The sequence below is a fragment of the Lepisosteus oculatus genome, chromosome 14 (assembly GCF_040954835.1).
Source record: "Lepisosteus oculatus isolate fLepOcu1 chromosome 14, fLepOcu1.hap2, whole genome shotgun sequence".
Classification (NCBI taxonomy): domain Eukaryota; kingdom Metazoa; phylum Chordata; class Actinopteri; order Semionotiformes; family Lepisosteidae; genus Lepisosteus; species Lepisosteus oculatus.
This window is the reverse complement of record NC_090709.1, coordinates 25012431-25033702: the sequence shown is the minus strand read 5'-3', so window position 1 is coordinate 25033702 and position 21272 is coordinate 25012431. Positions and strand designations below refer to the sequence as shown.

At 43.2% G+C, this 21272-nt stretch overlaps 3 non-coding genes across 3 annotated transcripts; 1 reads left to right on the top strand and 2 right to left on the bottom strand.

The window, feature by feature from the left end:
* Window positions 1–2532: 2532 nt before the first annotated feature.
* On the bottom strand, window positions 2533–2614 carry trnal-aag (transfer RNA leucine (anticodon AAG)). The gene has a single exon. It is a non-coding gene; the product is annotated as a tRNA-Leu (tRNA).
* A 5455-nt stretch (window positions 2615–8069) lies between these two features.
* On the bottom strand, window positions 8070–8153 carry trnaa-ugc (transfer RNA alanine (anticodon UGC)). Its single transcript is given in 2 exon segments — window positions 8070–8105; window positions 8116–8153. It is a non-coding gene; the product is annotated as a tRNA-Ala (tRNA).
* A 785-nt stretch (window positions 8154–8938) lies between these two features.
* On the top strand, window positions 8939–9010 carry trnat-ugu (transfer RNA threonine (anticodon UGU)). The gene has a single exon. It is a non-coding gene; the product is annotated as a tRNA-Thr (tRNA).
* Window positions 9011–21272: the final 12262 nt, after the last annotated feature.

The window sequence follows — 21272 nt, the reverse complement described above, 5'->3', positions numbered from 1 at the left end:
AAGTGATCTTGGTACACAAACTTCCCTGCTGAAGGTGGAAACAAGAATTTGTGTTGAGAAGAAGAAACACTTTTTTCTCCCTGCTTTGATGTTAAGCTGATAAAGTAGCTTTTAACACATTGCTCCACTTGGTGGTTGTAACACAAAAACTTCTAGCAGCAGTGGGATTCAAACCCACACCTCCAACGAGACTGGAGCCTTAATCCAGCACCTTAGACCACTCAGCCACACAACCCACTATGCCCTGTCTCTTTGTCTCATTACTTTCCCGGAGGAAGCCGGGTGGCTTTTGCTCTTGTCCGACAGTGGCGCTATGACTATGGAACCGACTGCACCTGCTTTTCCTGAGATGCTTCCCCTCTCATGGTGAGATCTCGACTTCTTTAACACCTCTGGATACAGTTCTTCTGTGGATCGGTTATGTGGGAGACGGCACTTCGATACTATGATCGAAAGTGATCTGAAACTACCCAGCTTTCAATCTCTGAGGTAGTTGTCACTAAACTCGGACGTGATGTGCCGTGTGCCATTACTTTTGTTGCGTTCAAGAGTATTCGTTGCGTGAGCTCCTCACTGCATGTCCTGTACTGTACTGTGATTTCATTTAGAGTACAGCGACTAGAATGCCTTGAATGTCTTTGTAACGAACAGTTCTTTCCGGACCCTATGCGGACGACAGTCCGACGGAGTGGGGAGACACTAGGGAAACGTCATGCATGAAAACGGGGCTGAAGACAAGGGGGCGTGTCCAAGGTGCGCTGGTGCACGGGGGAGGTGTGGCCGAGGCGAACAATCCGAGAGTAGTCCTTAGGGAAAATCCAAAACGCAAGGGTAAGTCCAAAACCAGGAGATCCATCAGAAGAAGGATTAAAAACCACGAAGGCCGGGTCGGAACCGGCGGACGAGGAACGGGAACGGGAACAGAGGTTAAAACCTTAACAGGACCAGGCGCTTCCTGGTCCCGGACTCGCACGATATGGAAATCAGAGCAGAGCCCGGATGAGCGTCAGCGCCTGGCTTTTAAGGTGGGCTGGGGATAGGGAGCAGGTGCACAGAATAAAGACAAGTGAAAGGGCTGGAGCACCCTTAAGGAGGGGGGACTATAATCGTGACAGTCTATCAGTATATATATATAAACGCTAAAGAACATATAAAGTGATTAACATTTCCTTGATATAGATTTTCTGATTATGTCTTGGCTTCATTTAATGAATTTCCTTAGTGACAGATCATTTCTTTCCGGTATTTTTTTCTAGTGCTGTTATTGATCGCATACAAAACATTATTCTCATAAAGAACATGTCACCTACAAAGTCACTATGAAACTGGTATCAGAAAAAGTTTCTTAATATTTCTTTTGATTAGGATGCAAGTGAATTTGATCATTAACTATGGAACTTCCCACAGTTGAGAAGTGTCCAAGTGGCTGTCAAAGGACAGCACTTTGCTGGCACTGTGAATAGTTGGCTAAAGTGCCTATCTAGTAAACAAGAGATCCTGGGTCCGATTCCCAGCAGTGCCTTTCTTCCTGTCTTATTGTACAGAATTTATCCTTACGGGCAAATCCCATGCCTTTTAATTCAGGTGAATGTAAGTGTTCGTTTCCTTTCTGGAACAACTTGTTTTGAAAGAAATCTATACAGCTTGCGAAAGATGAAACACAAATCGTGCTTATCAGTGAAGAAGAGGTACTCCCAGCAGGCCAGCTAATACCAGCAAAGTTTTTTTTTTCACCCTTACCCAGAGAATGGAGAAAAGCGAGGCGCCTGTGGCTCTGCAGTGTAATCAATTCGCGAGTTCGGTGTAAGCTGAAAGATTGGTAAATGGAGCTTGCCCCAGCCCGTCCTTATTCTTTTAAAGAGGATAAAAAATTAACTTCACCGCCATTACTACCAGCTTTAAAAGACTGGCATGGGCACAGAAAAAAACACACAGATGACTTTTCTGGAACCGAAGCAGAGATTCCTTTACGAACCAACTGATAAAGCTCAGCCAGTGAATACTGTTAACAGAATGTGAAAGCACGATCAACTTTGTAACTGCAGCCACAGGAAAAACAGCAAGAAGCAGGCTCCATTCCCCATTTAAATCTGTCGTGCGAGGCATGCTTTTTGCACGCATGAAGTAAATCCCACGATCGCTTTTGACCTTGGACAAAGTACTTCCAAAAGAGAGCTATGCACAAAGATTTAACAAGCTCAACCCCCGCCGACGATTCGGTGTGAAGAAGCAGAACATTCAGGTTTCACAGACAGAAGCAGCACGCCAGCACAGCCAACATTAAAATGGAGGGCACACTACGATTTGCATTGACACAAAAGTGATCTGGGCAGACGTCCTTCCCTGCATAACGCAAAAAGTGGCAAAGCGCTTTTGGGTTGAGAGGACGCAAGAAGGTTTTTGTTTTGTGCCTTGATGTCAAGCTGAGAAAGTATCTTTAAACACTTTGCTTAGTTTCTCGAGAGACTGCCAAAAAGTAGTTCCCTCCCTTTCATCTGAAGCCAGCTGAAAGGAGGTCTCAACAGAAGCACCTGGCAGCAGTAGGATTCGAACCCACGCCCCCGAAGAGACTGGAGCCTTAATCCAGCACCTTAGACCACTCGGCCACGCTACCCGCTGTGTGCTGTCTCTTTGTCTCATTACTTGCCCGAAGGAAGCCGGGTGGGTTTTGCGCGTCGCCCGACTTAGTGGCGTTATGACCGTGGAACCGACTGCACCTGCATTTTCTGAGATGCTTCCGCTCTCATGGCGAGATCTCGACTTCTTTAACACCTCTGGATAAAGGTCTTCTGTGGAGCAGGTTTCAGACCTCTGCGTACAGCAGCCTTGATGTCATTTTATTTTTACAGCAGCCGCATCCGGAAAGTTGTGTCTTTTACGTTTTATTTGAACAACAAAACTATATACAATACAAACAAGAGCACATATAACATATCAAGAAAATCGTCAGGGGCACATGCTATAATACAATTACACTTTATGAAAAACGATTACACAAGGTAAATAAAGATAAGGTCCGCACAGCTTGTTCTTACATTTCGAAAGAATCCGTAAATACCCCTTTACGTCTATTTTGAACTGTTCAAACGTAGGACTCTTCCCAGACCATTTCACTTTATACAACATTCCTAAACGAGGATGCTTCTCCTGTTTTAGAACTATTTTGGGCGGTATGGCTTATACAGCACACCCACAGTATTCTAATGGTGGACTGCAGATCTGTGCTATAGTTCAGTTGAATTCAAAGGATCCAGCAATCGTACTGGATTTGACTGGGATTCTGAAATGTCTCTTGCAAAAGTATTCGGGTTTGCTTGAACCTTTGATAAAAAGGTTCAAGCAACCCAGCTGACAATCTCTGAGGTAGTTGTCACTAAACTCGGACGTGATGTGGCACACATGTGCCGTGTGCCTTTACTTTTGTAAAAAACTGGTATCGGGAAAAGTTTCTTAATATTTCTTTTGATTAGCATGCAAGAAAATGTGATCATTACCTATGGAATTTCCCGCCAGCATGGAGCTTGAATTCACAATCTTGAGATTCAGTGTTCAAGAGTCACAGAAGAGGTCGGCCTGGTCTTCAATTTGCCAACGATAAGCTCCTCTGTAAAGCAGATTGTTCGGATCGGATATTTGGGACAGCATTCCGATTCTAAGATCATTTGCAGCACACGCATGGTTTCCCCCCTTCACGCAAAAAACATAGATGAAGGAAGCTCTCCTGTCTTCTGGGTTCAAATCACCACAGTGCTTTTCTTCCTCTCTTGCCATGCAGAGTTGGTCGTTGTGGACAGCAACAGGTGTCTGCCTTAACTTTAATGGAAGTGTTCATTTCTGGAACAACTTTTTTAAAAACAAATTCCACACATATTGCGATAGATAAAATACTAATCTTCCCTGTCAGTGCAGAATAATTAGTGCCAGCTGGCATGAAAACGACAACAATTTTTTTTGTCTTTAGCGTAAAACTTGTGAATATAGAAGAAAATCAGCTTGAGTTCTTCCTGCACCATTTCACCAACTTCCACCCGTCCCTCAAATATACGGTTAACATATCTTCCACCACTCTTCCGTTTCTAGACATCCACTTGTCCATCAACTACCCCCGACTGTCCACTTCAGTTTATTACAAACCCACGGATTCACACAGCTACCTTCTGCTAATTTCACCCCAACCACACTAAAAACTCTCTTCCTTTTTCACAATTCCTTAGGTTACGACGATTATGCAGCGACGACATCAACTTAGAGAACCAAGCCCGGACCATCAACCCGATCAGGAACTCCCGCCGTAACAACCGCATTCCCTTGGTGCTTCCTTACCACCCTAACACACTTCCTATCCCCAGGACCATTAACCAGAATTTTTCCATCCTACAGGATGATCCCTCCATTGGGGCCCTCTTTTCTGATCGCCCTATCATCTCATATCACCGACCACCTAATCTGCGTAACCTCCTTGTTCACAGCTCCCTTGACCGCCCTCAACAACCATCCACACCAGGCACTTTCCCTTGCAACAGAGCTCGCTGTATCACCTGCAAGTACACAGCCACCACCACACTCATTCAAGGCCCCTCAGGACAATTCCGGATCACCCAGACAGCATCTTGTACCTCCAGCAACCTTATTTACTGTATCTCTTGCAGTAAATGCCCAGCCATCTACATTGGAGAAACAGGAAGGAGACTCGGAGACCGCTTCAGAGAACACGTCAGGGCTGTGAAGATTAAAGATCTCTCCAAGCCCATTGTTTCTCATTTCACCTCTGACGGCCACGACCACACTAATCTCTCCGTCTGTGTTCTCAAAGACGGTTTTCCGAACTCATACATCAGAAAGACCACCGAAACTAAAATTATTCTGCAGTTAGGATCACACATTCTCCCTTCCCTTAACGACAGATTACTGTTCTTTTAAATTTTCTCCATTCATTGGAAGTTTCATTTCACACCTCTCTGCACCCATTCTGACTTCACACCTCTTGATTGGCCTCTCTTTCTGTCCCCTGCTCCCGCCTCTCACTCCTCCTCCCTCCCAACCTTTGTTCTCCCGCTACTTTACCTTTGCCTACTGCCCTGTCTCTCTCACACCTGAAGAAGGCTCCACGGCCGAAACGTTGTGTTCTCTCTCTTCTTTTTTTCAGCATGGAATAAACCTATTACTTGTTCCTAGTATTGTAATGGTTGGGGGTTCAGGCGGGCACCCTTGCCATTGCCACTTAAGTCAGCCCCCCACCGTCGGGGACTCAAACCTGCGACCGCCACCATAGCTCAACAGGGACCCAGCCGCTGGAGCTTAAGGAGTGTCTCCCTTTAGTTCAACAGGCTGGGTCCCTGTTGAGTGATGCCAGAGGCCTGGGTTTGAGTCCCCGACGGTGGGGGACTGACCTGATGTGGCAGTGGCGAGGATGCCCATGTGAACCCTGGAGCGTTACATTGGTGTCAGCAGTGGGATGGGATAGCCCTTTGCTGAGGTTGGTGAGTGAAGCGGGGGAGAGTGTAACGCATACGGCCGCCATTGAGTGTGTAAGAGCCGGCTTACCAGAGCGGTGATGTCACTGCCCTTCCCTGTAATAGCAGGGCCACAGCCGCAGGACTGAAGGGAGATTGCTCTTTAGCTCAACAGGCTAGGTCCCTGTTGAGTGATGCAGGAGGCCTGGGTTTAAGTTGAAGAAAGATGTGAAGACGGGGATTTGAATTTAATCCTTTCTGTAGGGGGTTTAGACTTCTAATTCACAAGCTGGGGTTTATTGCAGGAAAGGGGGTTAACTGATAAGGATTGCAGATGCAAGCTAGGAACCCCCCTGGGTGTAATCTTAAACTGACCATTTGTCCAGAACATCGTAAACTGGCCAAATACCATGAACCCCCCTCTTACCATCAGACCAAGTGACGTAAGAAACGGAGAAGAAAACACCATATAACCCAAAAGTTTGTACCAGTACGTTGAACAATACTTCGGTTTTGTTGTTTCTTGCGGGAAACAAGACTTCAGCTTTATTGTTCCTTGCATGCAATAAACTCATATGTTTTACTTCATCTCGGGATCAAGAACCTTATTTCTTCTGTTACAACAGAGTCTCTGGTGGTGGGGGGCTGTTGTGAACACTGGAGTGCTACAGTATTACCAATACCAGCGCGAAGCTCACAGTGGTGGCTTTAAGGTATCAATGCCAATGGATAATGCGTTTGACTTCGGATCAGAAGATTGTAGGTTTGACTCCTCCCTGGCTCCTTAAGTTTTTAAACTACACTTCTCAGCGTACACAACCCTTCTATTGACTGGATGAGTCTCCCGTTCTCTCCAATTCTTTCTGCACATTCTGCTTGTTTCACCACCGTTACTGTTGGACCACAGCCACAGAATCGAGGAGAGATACGGTTCCAATAAACTGTCTTAAATAATCATGTTGAAAAAGGTGACAACGTTTTTTTTTCTTTAACATAACCTTACATTTGCCTGTTCAGTTCAAGTTATTTACTGTACCTGCAAATTCCCCAATTTTTCTGCTGTCTCCTGAGAAAGACATGTGTCAAATCACAATAAGTAATACAATCTATTCAGTTAACACCCACATGTAACAGAACACATTTAAGAATTACACCCCCTTTAAATATGTATTTCCTTCATTTCAGTTTTCTTACCTCCCCAGGATACCTGAAAGTTCACTATCCCATATTAAGGACTGTACATGCATTACCGGTAATACAGCTACTAATAAAGATATACATTAATCTTAATTATTAATAAATTACACTTTTATTAATAAAGACATGTATTCATCAAATTCATTGTGAATAGTTGTGGTGTCTAGAAAACAATTTTAGCTACAGTAAATATTTCAAGCGAGTGGTGCATATGTTCATTACTTTGTGACTATATTATTTCCACTACATTCAGAACAGTTCAAATGCGATAGACTGTTCCTCTTCTGAGCTACATAAACCCTGTGAAGAGGTGGTTTAAGTTAGTCTCCTACATCGGTAACATCTAATGGGCAGCATATGTTATTTTAGGTGGGTAGCTGCGTCAGCATGCGTAGGCTGCAAAGGAACAAGTAATAGGTTTATTCCATGCTGAAAAAAAGAAGAAAGAGAACACAACGTTTCGGCCATGGAGCCTTCTTCAGGTGTGAGAGAGACAGGGCAGTAGGCAAAGGTAAAGTAGCGGGAGAACAAAGGTTGGGAGGGAGGTGGAGTGAGAGGCGGGAGCAGGGGACAGAAAGAGAGGCCAATCATATGTTATTTTAGGTTTGTTGCAATTGAGAACAGGTTTAGTATGGAGCTGCTGACAAATTTCAGCAGCCACATTCGTTGCAATGACCCGTTGTAGGGTCATTGCCAATCAGCTGCAAGAAAAAAAAACATCATTTGTGCCTTTCTTAAAAAAAAGAAAAACAGAGTAGTAGTTTATGTGGTAATTTCAGGTACAATGTAAGAACTTAAGTTAACTAGTCCCACAGTAATGCGTGGGGTCCTATCAGTAGAAAAAAAAAATACTTGTAACCCGAAAACACTACAACCACAATGCGAGAAGCCTTCTGGGAACCTAGGTAAATCATTGTAGTAGTCTAACTACTACAGAAAAAAAAATTTTAAAAAATAATTAAAGGAACAACTTCAAAACAAAAAGAACATTAAAAACAAATCTGGGAAACAACATAAACACAGAATCTAATGCGAGAGCTTTTTCAAATCTTGGGTACCCCATCGTGTTCCTTTAGTCCCAGCAGACCTCTCGTCTAAGAAGATATCTCTCATCTATCAATGTACATATCAGCAGGGGGCCCACAGCTAATGGGAAATTAAGTAGTGACCTGTGTCAGCATGTGTGGGCTGCAAAGGAAAAAGTATAGGTTTATTCCATGCTGAAAGGAGAAGGAAACACAACGTGGAACCTTCTTCGGGTGTGATGTGGAATAGACCTTTACCTGTTCCTTTGATGTTAATTTAGACTGGATCTCTAGCAAATACCTAACAGGCTACAATCCTACTAGTTAAGGACAACCTATAAGTAGCAGTATCTAAAGTGGATAGTTGCTTTCACTAGCTAAGGACAGGCCACAATGCTCCAGGTGAGGCTCAAACTCACACCCTCAGCATGACTCCGCTGTGCAAGTACCGCACGCTGACCAATTGCGCCACTGAAGCTGCATAAATTACTTTCCCTTCACAGACTGACGTTGCAGGAAAACAGGATTTCGGCATGTTTTCCGTCTCTCCGTGGGGGAAAGGGACAGTAAAAGAGCAAGGAAACTACAAGGGAAGAAAATGAAAAAATAGTGCTCACTGCAGAAGAGGGAGGAGAGAGATTGTCAGACACGTAAATCAGCCTGGCGGATTTACACTACAAATTTGTCATTTGTAGTGACATTTATGAGTCTTCATGTGTCTGAAATTGTCCAGTTTGTATTTTCATTTAAAAAATCCAGTAAACTTGAATAAGACAAGAAGGCACACTGCACATCTGCGGAACATCACGTCCGAGTTTACAGTGACATCAGAGATTGAAAGCAAAGTCGTTTTTTATTAAAAGTTCAAGGAAACCTGAATGTTTGCTAGAAGTATTTCAGAATCACAGTGAAATGTAGTACGATTGCTGCACAGATCTGCAGTCTGCAATTAGAATACTGTTTGTGCGTTGTATAAAATACGCCATTCAAAACTTTTCTAAAACTGCAGAGATTCATTTTGGAATGCGTCTTCCTGTAAAAATAAAATATCTATTTTATTTGACGGGCGCTATAAGCAGAGTCTGAAGCCAGCTCCACAGAAGAGGTATATTCAGAAGGCCAAAAAAGTGAATATTTCACCAAGTGGACAATTACTGTACATCATAGTCATATTTGTTTTACTCCTCCTGCCGTTGCAATTTGTGCACAAAGATTTTTTTTATTTTCAAAATGTATTAGCCTTGATGGGAAAAAAAAAACATGGGCACAGTGGCCAAGTGGTAAGACGTTGGTCTTGTAAATCGAAGATCATGGGTTCAAACCCCATCCGTGCCTGGTTTGCTTACCATGACTTACCTTTATCTAAATCGTCAATTGTCTTGCAATGTAGAAATCTCTGTAATAATAAGAAAAGAACTGTCAGTAGTAGTTAATAATCCTTTGACAAAGCAACAGGCATCCTCCACTGCTTGTCAGGATGGCTGAGTGGTCTTAGGTGCCAGTCTCAAGAACTCAATTATGTGAAGTGACCGTTTTATGTTATTCACAACCCGGATTTCCCTTCATGTTCATTAAGATGTGTAATTTGTATGTTGCTTATATGAGAACAGTTTCTCCAATAGTTCTGTCAATTAACAGTGGAGAGCTAGCCGATGTACGTCTTCATGAAAACTCTCTTTAAGGCGATTACAAGTATCTTGAGCAAATCTGCGTCATATTTAAAAAAAAAAGTTTAGCTCAAGATGCAACAGGAGTATAAATGAATTCTCCTGCCCTACATTCAAAGATATGGAATCTTATTTTTCTTGAAGTTTCTGATGTTGGTCGTTATTGGAAATTGCCAATGATATCGACTCAGGTAGTCAGTTGTTACGTGCTGTAATTCGATACATGCAAAGCATTTGTATTCCCTCAAAATATCAATAAGGTCAATAATGTATTAAACATTACATTCCACTTTTTCTCTAGATGATGTTCACAATGGAACAGTGAGAAAGGCGTGCCTAGATATGCTTGAACCAGCACCTTACTATCGTTTTAGTCCCGACCTGACCGCACTGACCAATGGTACCGGGGTAAAGTTAGCTTGAAATTCGAAAACACGAAAAAAATAAAGAAAGGGGCCACAGCCACAGCAAGGTTGTCTATGGTTAGGGCCTGTCTGGTGTGTAAAACACTTGGTTTCAGCAGTGTGGCTGTTGTATTTGAAATGCTATTGAGCCATGAAGACGACCCACCTATCCCAGTGTATTACCTGTAGTGTTATCTTCAGAAAATCATAACAAAATAAAGAAAGGGGCACAGCCACAGCAAGGTTGTATAAGGTTAGGGGGCCTGTTTGGTGTGTAAAACATTTGGTTTCAGCAGTGTGGCTGTTGTATTTGAAATGCTATTGAGCCGTGAAGACGACCTGTCCCAGTGTATTACCTGTAGTGTTATCTTCAAAAAAGCATAAAAAAATAAAGGTTCCACAACCCAAAACAAAGCTGGGAAAAGTCAGAGGACCTGCTTAGTGTGCAAAACACTTACTTGCAGCATTGTGGGTGATGTGATTTAAATGCTATTGGTTTGTGAACAGAATACCCCTATCCAAGTGCATTGTGCCACATTAAATAAAAGCACGAGAAAAAGAGATTCAGAACACAAAAGCTCTGTCAGTGTTCTGTGTAAAAAGTCGGTTTGAACATCATGGGAGCTGTTTTTAATAAGCTGCTGAGTAAAGAATATTTTAATCTTCCTGCTGTCAGTAGTATTGTCAATATAGTTGACCCTTACCTGAATGAAAACAGGACGTAAAGGAAGGGTTTCAGAAATCAAACAAAGCTTTATTCCTGTGCTTACTGTCTGGGTAATTGGAGACTGCGCTGTTCTGCTTCCTATGGTCATATATGGGTTTTGCGCACAAAGCAGTAAGAGCAGTAGAGGAGCGGGTCAGGAGGGGGGTGGGCGCGTCATTTCCAAGACGCAGATCGGCTTTTCCGTCGCCGCTGCCAGAGCCCCTGGCCGCCGAGCTCGCCGAGCGCCGGTTGTCGATAGATCACGGCAGGGATTTTTCGTGTTTGAACGTTGGGCTTCAAGTGTCTACACTTTTCAGAAGAGATTTTCTGCAGTGGTCAGCTCGCACCGGTGCAGGAAGATAACGCGCTAACGCGTCAACACCCTTTCATTGGCGCCCCACCTGGGAGAGCGGGGTTGAGTCGCAGACGGAGACGGTGTGGCATGTCACCATGGGGTGTTATGGCTGCCACCCGGGGGCCCCGTTTTCACTTCCCCGAGTGGTCGAGTACTGGGTGGCGATCCTTCTGTGTGGAGTCCGTAGTCGAGTCGAACCTGAAGAAGGCTCCATGGTCGAAACGTTGTGTTTTCTTTCTTCTCTTTTCAGCAGGGAATTTAAACCTGTTACGTGTTAACTGATAGATACTTTATTGATCACGTGAGGGAAATTGCACTGCGACAGCAGCACTGTCAACGCAGCGACCGTGTAACGAAATGATACAATAATACAACAATCCAATCCAATCAGTCTAGTCAGTGAGAAGTGCACAAAGAAGAGTCGCTCACAGTCCAGAATATACAAAGAACAAACCAGAACAGTACACAAAAAGTTGTATTGCACATTATAAATATATTGCACAAGTCCCTGGCATCTATTGCACAAAAAAACAGTTGTAAACGGGAAAAAAACAGATGTAAGCAGAGAGTTTACTGTTTACTGTGTCTGGAGAGAAGCCCGGGTATGGGCTTCAACCACAGGGCTGGGCAGCTTGTTCCCCACCCCCACCCCTCTCTGTGTAAGGAAGCGCCTCCTGTCCTGACTAGAGGAGCTCATCTCCAGCCAGGGTTTGGGCTTCAAACAAAGGGCTGGGCAGCTTGTTCCCCACCCCCACCCCCCACTGTGTAAAGATGTGCCTCCTGTCCTGACTGGAAGGTCCCATCCATCTGTGTCTGGAGAGAAGCCAGGGTATCTGCTTCAACCACAGGGTTGGGCAGCTTGTTCCCCACCTCCACCCCCCTTTTTGCAAAGTAGCACCGCCAGCTCTCTGTCTGAAATGCACTTCCTCTGTGCCCTCTGGTCCACGATTCAGTATTCACTCTGAAGAAGCCAGCTGGACTGACTTGGCCAGTGACCTTTAAGGATTTGGAAAATTTGTATCACATTCCCCCCATTCTCCTCTGTTTGAGAATAAAGAGATCTAGTGACTTATCCCTTCTTTTCAGCACAGAAATGTATCCAATGTGGTCCCAGAGCAGCGATGTCTTTTCAAGTAAAATCGCATGCAGCATTCTCACCAAGGTGTGAACTATGGCGGCGTGCGGGTGGAACATTGCGTGGTTTTGTGTTTTGCAGCAGGTACCCTTGTGTACGAACGCGCCTTTCTGCACTGTACTGGGGCATCTGTGAACAGGATGTTGCCGTCAAAGAAAGACCGAGGTTGCTGCAGTCTTCGCCACCTGCCGTAGAGGAATACGTGGGGGGGGGGGATTAGACGAATATTAAGATCTGCTCATGTACATGAAACGGGTTTGTGCGTGTGCGTGTGTGTACATACACTCTCCCCTGGTGGAGATTCGCTAGTCGTATTCCAGAAACAGCAGTGAAACGGGAATCAGGGGGCAGGAGTGGACACTCAGATGGTGTGCGTTTTGGAAAGGTGAACGATTGGTGCTACTTTACACAAAGGGTGGCAGGGGTCGGGAACAAGCTGCCGAGCTGGGGTGTTGAAGAGGATCGCCTGGCGCCTCGCAAGACACAGCTGGATGAGATCCTCCAGTCGGGACGGGACAGGGAAGGCGCTTCTTTACACAAAGGGTGGCTGGGGTGGGGAAAGGGCAACTTTAACATCCTGTGTTGTCCAGCCCCACCTGTGTGTGTGTGTGTGTGTGTGTGTCTCCCTGACTGTGACAGAAGCTTCGTAGGGCACCGATGTCCTCTGCTGTCCCCCTGGACTACTGAGGGGCTAAGTTTGTGTGAGGCCACATGGGTCAGTTTAATCACCTCTCTCCTCCATTTCTCCTGCCTGATCTCTCTCTCTCTCTCTCTCTCTCTCTCTCTCTCTCTCTCTCTCTACCTTAGATTCATTAGCCGGAGGTGTTATACAGTGCCTTGCGAAAGTATTCGGCCCCCTTGAGCTTTTCAACCTTTTGCCACATTTCAGGCTTCAAACATAAAGATATAATTTTTTTATTTTATGTGAAGAATCACCAACAAGTGGGACACAATTGTGAAGTGGAACGAAATCTATTGGATTTTTGAAACTTTTTTAACTAATAAAAAAATGAAAAGTGGGGCGTGCAAAATTATTCGGCCCCTTTACTTTCAGTGCAGCAAACTCACTCCAGAAGTTCAGCGAGGATCTCTGAATGATCCAATGTTGTCCTAAATGACTGATGGTGATAAATAGAATCCACCTGTGTGTAATCAAGTCTCTGTATAAATGCACCTGCTCTGTGATAGTCTCAAGGTTCTGTTGAAAGCGCAGAGAGCATCATGAAGACCAAGGAACACACCAGGCAGGTCCGTAATACTGTTGTGGAGAAGTTTAAAGCCGGATTTGGATACAAAAAGATTTCCCAAGCTTCAAACATCCCAAGGAGCACTGTGCAAGCGATCATCTTGAAATGGAAGGAGTATCAGACCACTGCAAATCTACCAAGACCTGGCCGTCCCTCTAAACTTTCAGCTCAGACAAGGAGAAGACTGATCAGAGATGCAGCCAAGAGGCCCATGATCACTCTGGATGAACTGCAGAGAACTACAGCTGAGGTGGGAGAGTCTGTCCATAGGACAACAATCAGTCTTACACTGCACAAATCTGGCCTTTATGGAAGAGTGGCAAGAAGAAAGCCATTTCTCAAAGATATCCATAAAAAGTCTCGTCTAAAGTTTGCCACAAGCCACCTGGGAGACACCCCAAACATGTGGAAGAAGGTGCTCTGGTCAGATGAAACCAAAATCGAACTTTTTGGCCACAATGCAAAACGATATGTTTGGCGTAAAAGCAACACAGCTCATCACCCTCAACACACCATCCCCACTGTCAAACATGGTGGTGGCAGCATCATGGTTTGGGCCTGCTTTTCTTCAGCAGGGACAGGGAAGATGGTTAAAATTGAGGGGAAGATGGATGCAGCCAAATATAGGACCATTCTGGATGAAAACCTGTTGGAGTCTGCAAAAGACCTGAAACTGGGACGGAGATTTATCTTCCAACAAGACAATGATCCCAAACATACAGCAAAATCTACAAAGGAATGGTTCACAAATAAACGTATCCAGGTGTTTGAATGGCCAAGTCAAAGTCCAGACCTGAATCCAATCGAGAATCTGTGGAAAGAGCTGAAAACTGCTGTTCACAAACGCTCTCCATCCAACCTCACTGAGCTCGAGCTGTTTTGCAAGGAAGAATGGGCAAGAATTTCAGTCTCTCGATGTGCAAAACTGATAGAGACATACCCCAAGCGACTTGCAGCTGTAATCGCAGCAAAAGGTGGCTCTACAAAGTATTAACGCAAGGGGGCCGAATAATTTTGCACGCCCCACTTTTCATTTTTTTATTAGTTAAAAAAGTTTCAAAAATCCAATAGATTTCGTTCCACTTCACAATTGTGTCCCACTTGTTGGTGATTCTTCACATAAAATAAAAAATTTATATCTTTATGTTTGAAGCCTGAAATGTGGCAAAAGGTTGAAAAGTTCAAGGGGGCCGAATACTTTCGCAAGGCACTGTAGGCATGTTGAATTGGAGATTCTCAAAACTTACTTTGTGTGATTGGAAACTGATACATGATAGGATAAACAAAATGCTTCAAAGAAAGAGGTGCTCTTTCTCTCTGGTTTTAGTCTGTGCAGCAATAAAACAATCAGATTAAACAAGAGAGAGTGTGATGTTACTTTTCGTCAATGAAAAAACAGTCTTTTCATGTTTATTTAAGTGTCCTTCTTTCATTTGGATTGTATGAAACAACTCGGGAGTTATTGTTATGATTACTCTATTATCGAATCCTCAACTCATTCACTTGTTATTTTGGGAACATTTTGACATGTTGCTTTTAGCCGTCGATACTGTTGAATTCGCTCAGTTTGTAATGGTGCTCTGAACAAGTTAAACTTTGATACAGGACAAATGTCTACTTTTAAAGCTACTACAGTATAGCTTGTGGGAAATACAACATCACACCATATGCATAAGGCACGTCTTTGTTCACGTTTTAAAACTACAGTCCAGAAAAACATGACATTTGATTGCTGGTTGCCTTATGTTAAAGGGCAACAATGACACCAGAGCATGAAAATTCCTTCCCCTCCCCCAGCAGAACTGTTTAATCTACATAAACACAGTGGGGTGCAACACCTAGCCTAGACTTTGAGAGAAGTATGGAGCTGCGTTGCATAAAGAGTTTGCAATGGAATATACAGTAGTAGGCAAAAGTTAATTTCAAGCTGAAAAGAAAAGACTCAACATGTCTCCTCTATACATCTTCCGTTTAGACCCATCCAATGTCATTTATTATTAATAGCTTCCATATCCCATTAAAATCAGAAAGTTTCTTACAAGTGTAAATCCAACTATTTTCCTTTTTTTGTTAAAGGAAAACTCATGCCAGGAGCTGGGTTCAAAAAAACTATAGCTGAAAAGGGCAGGCAAAATGTTTAAGTAATCATAGGTGAATGAGACAAATTGATGCAGATGTTTAGAAAGAAAGTGGACTACAGTACTATTTTGAGCTTACAGCCTATCCAGTGTTATTCATTATTAATATCTTTCATATCACATTCAAATGAATGTTTTTTTTAAATGTAAGAGGCAATACACAACATGTGTCCTCTATAACACTTCAGTGTACATTTTAATCAGTTTAATGTTTAACAATGTAATACAAAGCTTAAAATTATTAAATTGCATATACCGTTTAGACTGTTAAATTCTGTAATTGACAAACAATTGTCCCTCAGCATTGACAGGGATTCAAAACCAAGTGTTTTCTGGCAACAGACCAAATGCTGCACATGAGAGCTTTCATAGATATTTCACCCTACTTTGATACATCATGCGGTATCCTACAGTTCTTTGCAGAACGAGCACTGCGATTTACTGCAGCATACCTTGCACATTTTGAATGATTGGATCTGTACTTCTACTCAGTCTGGTGAATTCTTGATAAACCAAACTGGTGCCCTCCCTCTAACTCACCATTCCTCCCTTATGGTAGTGGATGTAGAGAAACCCATGTATATAAACCCATAGGGTCAATTGCAATGGACTTCCCGAGTTACAACACAGCCGCGTACCAATTTAGTATGGTACATTGTGGAGATCATCTCCCACTCTGAGTTCAATTGCAGCAAAAAACATGTGGAACAAAGTTTGAGCTCAGCTCAACTTGTGCTTAATCCGGTTCGGCGTTGTTGTACTAATTAGCCCGAACTGCAGGGGACTGTGCATCAGAACACTTCCGATTAGTAGGATAATACATACGCCATGTTAATATACAATTACTTTTCTGTTTCTTGTTTATATTCAAACTAAATTTCCTGGCAAATCAGTTAGTTTTTAATTTAAGAATTGCATTTAGGCTACAATTCATCTGATGAGGCTACATTGTTATTAATGAGATACCCAATTGTAATTAGTCATGAAACAAATGAGAACTGCAGCTGTGCATTTGAAATTAAACACTACTGTATTATTGCAGCATTAATTTTGTTTAACACTCCAGATGAATAAGCAAACCCATTGTTATAGCTAAGTCGTCACAAAAGACACCAACTAATAACCAGTAAAGTTAAGTTTTATTTTTAACAGAGCTGGAAATTAGACTTATAAAAATACTTGAGCAATAAAAAAACCCAACAACAAAACAATTGTTCCTCTGACCTTCTAAGCATTTTTTTAAGGCAATACATTTCTTTAGCAGGGTGTGCCTTGTGCTTACTTTTCAGAATTTTGATTTTCTCTCTCTCCTGTGTCAGTTCAGATTAAGCTCTTTAATCAGTTCCAACATCTTCCTTTCAAAGTGGGGAAGTGCTTGCTGGCATGTTGTTTTGCCAAGACATGCTTATCCTTTATGAAGGTATCTTCTGACACCTATGCACAATCCAACAACATTAGAAGACCAGCGCTATAACAGGAGTCATAAAAACACAAGAAGCCACATTGAACGAGCTTTCAGAATTGTAAAACAATGTTTTGCTCGTCTGTCATTTGGTTTGCATACCAGTCCATCAAGAGCTAGCACAACCCTGGCTGTTTCAACACAGTCATTGGATCACAGCCACAGGACAGAAAAGGGACTATAAACCATCATATCTCACTTAAGATGCTGAGTTTTTTTCCTTTAACATGCTTGGGTGCCACCTATTTCCTCCTCATCCCTGCTTTCCTCCGATAACCACAATTACGGAGACCCATCACTAAAATATTTAACAAATCTATCCAGTTGACTCCTCAATTTTATAGAACACATTAAAGCCTCACGCTACATTTATATAAATAATAGCTTAAGTTCTGTTCTCTTCACTCCCCAGCACCTTAAACTTCACAGCTACTACTAATGATTAACATTCAACATAATTAGTAAATGTCACTTTTGTAAATACACACATTAATCAACTTCATTATGAATAAATGTGGTATGAGTGTTAAGCAACTTTAATTAAATATTACAATGTTTTCAAGCGACGGATGCATAAATTCAGTACGTGGTAACTATTATTTCCACTACTGTATATTCTGGAGCCTTCGAATGCAGTTCTTCATTACACCAAGTACGGTACTAAGTTGCTCAAGCCATATTAAGAGGTGGTTTAAAATAAGTCACTAGTTTAGTCACTTCTAGAGGGCAACAACTATTATTTTGTGTTCGTTGCAATTGAGAACAGGCTTAGTACGGTGCTGCGGACTAAGCACAGCAGTAACGTTCGTTGCAATTGGACTTAAAGTGGAGCACAACTTCAGACCACAGCTGCGTACTAAACACAGGTTGATTTCCTGTGAATACTTCACTTCTAGTTTGTTGAAATTAACCCCTATACTTTGCCCTACTGAGGTCTAACTCAAGCTCAAGCAGAGACAACCCATTAATGGCTTTCATAACTTCCATTAGTCTCTACCTCTGTCTTCCCTGACTCATTATTGATCTTTCAAAACCAGGCGTTTAACTGAAATTCAGCCCACTGATACGGTTTCTGAGAAAAAAAAATATAACAAACGCTACTCCCGACAGCCTGAAAAAAAAAACACAGACTCCTATAGCCTCAACTGAGCAAAAGAGTCAGTTTCTGCGCCTTCTGAAATATTATTTAAAAATACTACCCTTTCTGAATCGCCAGCACTGGCTGGAGACGCTGTGTGTGTCCGGGCTCAGCGGTTATATAAGACAGGACTCAGCGCGCAGCAAGTGTGACTCATTGCTCTGCGCAGCCCGTGCGGAATGCGCTTCTCCTCCCTCTACACGCCACTGCCTCGCTAAACCGCCTTCATACTGCCCAGCGGCAATAACATCTCCATTTATTACATTTATTCTTCCCTCTTAACCCAGAAAACTCCCGGGACGTTTCTTGAACCGGTAAAGCTCTCTCTGTTGGTGGTCACAAGTAGAAACAATGCACGAGCTGAAAGCAGGAAGTCAAGCACTCCTCCCTCACTGTATATCTGGGTCCAGACTTCCGAAAACTCCTAAAAGTGAATTTCCAGAACGCCATATTAAAGTCTCCCATCCGTTCGTTTCAAATACATCAATTAGATGAGTTCGGGTACTTTTCTGATGTATTTTAATAGTTTGGCACTGTGCCTTGTTAAATATGTCACAAGCAAAGTTTATCAACTTCACTTTCATGCGAGGTTTTACGTGGATACAAAAACATTAGATGATATCTATAACACACGTGAAGAGTGAATCTGAATTAATCAGAATGCCTCGCTGCACCAGAATTGTCATTTACGTATTTTAAAAATACATCTGGTGCATCTGAAGACAGAATAAAACCCAGAAAAGGACGACAGACCATTAAACTGTCAGGTGATATTGCTGCTTGGGGCGCAAGATCAAAATAGAACACGTTATTGTAAAAAATGTTCACATTCGTGAATTAGTTTTTTTTAATTATACCAAATGTCCGTTAAATAATGAATTGCGTTTATCAGACCATAAACACTATTATATGAAAAAAAACATTTACTATATATGCATTTAACTTGCTTTTTTAAAAAACATGACAATACGGTAGATGAAAATTGTTTTTCAGCGCTCTTGTATTAAATATACTCTACCAGCCTTTTAAGTCATGTGTCAGAAATAAAGTGTATAAAATTCGCTAAATCAAACAAAACACAAGCGCTACGAAAAAGAAAAAAATGTGTTTATCCTGCAATTTTATCTTGCTGAAACGTTTTTTTTTTTCTGTGGCACTAACGGACTAACGGTTAGGATTCCTGGTTTCCTGATTACATATAAATGTGTCTCTCTTGTCTTGCGGTGTCCAAATGATCAGTTCAGTGTAGAAAAGAGCAGGGTAAAACACCGGGGTAAAGTTAGCTTGAAGTTCGAAGACGATTTTGCCACGCCTGTAGCGTTTACACGAAACCTCTTAGAATCGCGAGAATACTTGCTTTGTGAATAAAATACATTGTGAATGCTTTCTCAGTCTTTACTTTTTCGTTTATATTACATTTTTTGGACCAAGCACGAATATTCTTTTGTCCATATCTTCGCAACGGAAGCACAGAACGCCTTCAAACCAAATGCATTTTAAAGACCACGGCGTGGATATTTCCACAGCCTCTACATCAAAGTATCAGTGAGCTAATTATCTTTTTTTAAACCTCCGGTTTTTCATCGATGCGTAATTACGCACTAACTGGAACCCGGGGGACTGCTGTATACACAAGTTCACAACGCGAGAAATACTGTTCAATACGGCTTCATGCGAAAAACCCGTATATGACCATAGGAAGCATAACAGCGCAGTCTCCAATTACCCAAACTGTAAGCACGGGAATAAAGCTTTGTCTGAATTCTGAAACCCTTCCTTTGCGTCCTGTTTTCATTCAGGTAAGAGTCAACTATATGCACAATACTACTGACAGCAGGAAGATTAAAATATTCTTTACTCAGCAGCTTATTAAAAACAGCTCCCATGATGTTCAAACCGTTTTTTTACACAGAACACTGACTCAGCTTTGCGTTCTGAATCTCTTTTTCTCGTGTGTTTATTTAATGTGGCACAATGTACTGGGATAGGGGTATTCTGTTCACAAACCAATAGCATTTAAACCACAGCACCCACAATGCTGCAAGTAAGTGTTTTACACACTAAGCAGAGAGCGATGTCTTCCTCGTTAGTATAGTGGCAAGTATCCCCACCTGTCACGCGGGAGACCAGGGTACATCAGGACATGAATTGAAGTGAAAGCAGGATATGCTGCGACATCCACTGTGCAGATCCCGCCACACTAAGAGGTGAGTGGGTCTGTTCGATCTTAGCGCTAGGCGAATCCCCAAACAGTGTGCGTGACAACAAACGAAACGGGCCTGTTTCCGCCCGGTTTCGTTCCGGGGAAATCGGGCCCAGTAGTGGCGGGATCTGTACAGTGCATGTCGCAGCGCTTCAATGTGCTTCCTGATGTCCTACCCCGAGAACAGAAAAGACAGCATCCACAGCAACAACAGCTCAGGTCTCTGCACAGGAGCTAAGCTGCCCCCATCTCCTCTGCTCTGCGGCTCCTGCGGAGTGGAGTCCTGCCTGGAGCCGTGTTTGCAGGCGACGGCTCCCTGCGCCCTGTCTGTGCGTCGTGTCCGAGAGCTCCTGAGGAAGATGCGCTGGACAGAGCTCAGAGGGCGCACCTGGGTGGCTTTTCTTCTGAGTGACGTTCCTGCAACACTCTCCCGCTCCTCTTGGTGCGCTCTTGCCGCAACACAGGAAGGCTGGAGCAGGTGGGTGTGGAGAGTGTTAGACTGAAGATATAAAGGTCCCTGGTTCAATCCTGGGTTTCAGCGTTTTGTTTCATTAAGCCCTCTGTTCCTCTCTGCAGCTTCCCCTTCCTAAAGTGACGCTTCCCTTTCTCAGCCTGAAACACAAATGAGACATGAGAAGCAGTCCCTGCAGGTTTCCGTAGCGTAGCGGCTGTCACGTCAGCCTAACACCTGAAAAGTCCCCGGTTCGAGACTGGGCAGAAACAGCCTTGTTTTGCACGCTCCTGTACTTCACAGAGGTCTTGAGCGACCGGTCATTTGTTGCCAATGTATTTCCGGTGCCTTCATGCAGTCTTGTACCAAACGCACGTTCCTTCTGTACGCGGAGCCGATCATTTGCAATTGGGCTGTGCCGACAGACCAGGACGAGCTCTGTCAGCTCAAAAGCAGCGCAGGGCCTGCAAGAACAACAGAAAGATTAGCATCCAGTGGGGGCCTCTTAGTGAGCCCAAGATCTCATCAAGAATCGGCTCCAGCAACAGGGCTGGGCGCATTGTTCCATTCTCCGCCCACTCTCGGTGTAAACAAGTCCCTCCTGGTCTCTGCTTGAAATGCACTTTCCTGCGTTTGCTTTGGTGTAACTGACTTCCCCTGCATGGGCGAATGTGAAGAAGATCCTTAGTAA